The sequence below is a fragment of the Tenrec ecaudatus genome, chromosome 2, assembly GCF_050624435.1.
Source record: "Tenrec ecaudatus isolate mTenEca1 chromosome 2, mTenEca1.hap1, whole genome shotgun sequence".
Taxonomy (NCBI): Eukaryota; Metazoa; Chordata; class Mammalia; order Afrosoricida; family Tenrecidae; genus Tenrec; species Tenrec ecaudatus.
In genome coordinates this window covers 194,818,937-194,821,573 of record NC_134531.1, presented here as the reverse complement: position 1 = coordinate 194,821,573, position 2,637 = coordinate 194,818,937, and positions in this window count along the sequence as shown.

The window sequence follows — 2,637 nt, the reverse complement described above, 5'->3', positions numbered from 1 at the left end:
CGTCACACCTACTGGTCTGTGATCTTCCTGCATTCTGCATCATTGCATGTGGCAGCTTAAGTCTGAAGAGGGATTTATGGACTAGTATTCGACTCACAGACTTGAGTTCACTGGGCTAGGATATTTTCTTGATATAAAGCTCTTTACACGTATGGGTCACCAGATTTGTTTCTGTAGCCTACCTGGCCTAATACACTCTGTATCAAGGAGTTCTGATGGTGTAGCAGTTATGAGTTTGGCTGTTAACGGCAAGGTCAGCAGTTTGAAAGACGCGGCGTCTTACTCGTGTAAAGAGTTGCAGGCTTGGAATATTCAGAGGGGGGCAGTTCTACCTTGTCTAGTAGGGTTACCATGATTCGGCATCGACTTGATACCAAACAGTGAGTTTGGTATCAAGTCAGGTTTTAGTTTTCAGGAAAGGTTGTTTGTGTATTTTGATTTGCTATTGCTAGTACCTGGAACCCGTTCCTCACTTCTTAAAAGTTGATTTTTCTAGGAAGGAGTCGGTAACCTTTCCTAATTTGCCATCTCAGTAGGAGGAAAGCAATTTCTTTTTCTTCCATGACCTTCAGCATGTGCCTCTAATAGACTAAAACTCAACTGGGTGTTTTTCTTGCCCACAAATAATGGGCTTTCTCAGATCAGGGAGGAACCTGATTCAGATCTGTGCCTGGTCTCAGTACAGGGCAGAGCCTCGATTACCAGTCAGTTACTGTCTTGATACCAGCCTCATTCGGCAGCTTTACAACCCTAATCAATTGCCTTCCAGCTGATTCCGACTCAGTGACCTTACAGGCAGAGCAGACCTGCCCCACAGGGTTGCAAAGGCTGCACATCATTAAGGTAGAAGACTGGCCCATCTTTCTTCTGAGGAGTTGGTAAGTCCAAACCACCACTTTTCTGTTAGCGGCACAATGCTTAACCCAATGTGCTAGGGCCCCTTTATGATGACAATTCTCTTTGCTAACCGTCCGCCACCACAATTTTCCCTGAATACGACATCTTGACCTCACCTGTAGCTCTTGTCAGTTACTCAGGGTAGGACCTCACCACCCAACTGTCCACTAATTTACAAGGCTGGATGACTAGTAATACATGGAAATGGCCCATTAATGTACTTTTCAGCATCATTGAAGCATAAAGATTTAAGGGACTCTTCATGATCAAATTTCTGGTTTGAGGGCTGTGGTAATTACATAAGCTGTTGTCAATTTGAGAGTATTAAAAGTGAAGGGGTGGAGTTTAGCCTGTCAATCAGGTGGCAGCTTGATGACCTCATTTGGATGCAGTAAGGCAGTGGTTCTCAATCTGTGGGTCATGACCACTTTGGGGGTCGAACAACCCTTTCACAGGGGTCACCTGAATCATAACAGTAGCAAAATTACAATGATGAAGTAGCAACGGAAATAATGTTATGGTTGGGGGGCTCACCACAACATAACTGTATTAAAGGGTCGAGGCATTAACCACTGTGCTAAAGAGATAAATAGCTCGCTTGAGGTGGGACACACCTCGCTCTCTCCCTGAAAGACAGACAATGCAAGCTCGCTCTCTCTCTGAAAGACAATGCAATGGACAACACATGGCACTATTAGTGACCTGAGCTGGGGGAGCCATGTGGAGCCCTCTGCCAGAGCTGAGATGCTTACATTACAGCGCCACTGGAACCACAAGACTTCCCACCCACTGGCCTGTGATCTTCCTGCATTCAGCGTCATTGCATGTGCTTCGTGAGTCTGAAGAAAACCTTATAGACTGGTATCAGGCACATGGGCTAATATCAGACTTATGGACTTGATCTGGACTAGATGTTTTCTTTTTTTATAATAGGTTTATTAGGGGCTCATACAACTCTTATCACAATCCATACATACATCAATTGTGTAAAGCACATTTGTACATTCATTGCCCTCATCATTCTCAAAACATTTGCTCTCCACCTAAGCCCCTGACATCAGGTCCTTACTTTTTACCCTCCCTCCCCGTTTCCCACTCCCTCATGAACCCTTGATAATTTATACATTATTATTTTGTCATATCTTGGCCTGTCTGACGTCTCCCTTCACCCACTTTTCAGTTGTCCGTCCCCCAGGGAGGAAGTTATATGTAGATCCTTGTAATTGGTTCCCCCTTTTCAATCTACCCTCCCTCTACCCTCTCAGTATTGCCACTCACACCACTGGTCCTGAAGGGATCATCCACCCTGGATTCTCTGTGTTTCCAGTTCCTGTCTGGACCACAGTACATCCTCTGGTCTAGCCAGACTTGCAAGGTAGAATTCGGATCATGATAGTGGGTGTCGGGAGGGGGAGGAAGCATTGCTCTATCTTGTTTTTGTTCATGTTATCTCCGCAGATCTGTCTAAATAAGATAGGCTGGATGAACAATCAGGAGGAGAAAACAACAGGACCAACAGTTTGGGGGGACGTGGGAGAGGTGGAGGTGGGGGAAAGGTAGTGGTGTTAACAAACCTAGGGACAAGGGAACAAGTGATCCAAATCGGTGGTGAGGAGGGTGTGGGAGGCCTGGTAGGGCATGATCAAGGGTAATGTAACCAAGAGGAATTGCTGAAACCCTGGTGGGGACTAAGCATAATAGTGGGACCGGAAGAAAGTCAAGGGAAATAGAGGAAAGAGC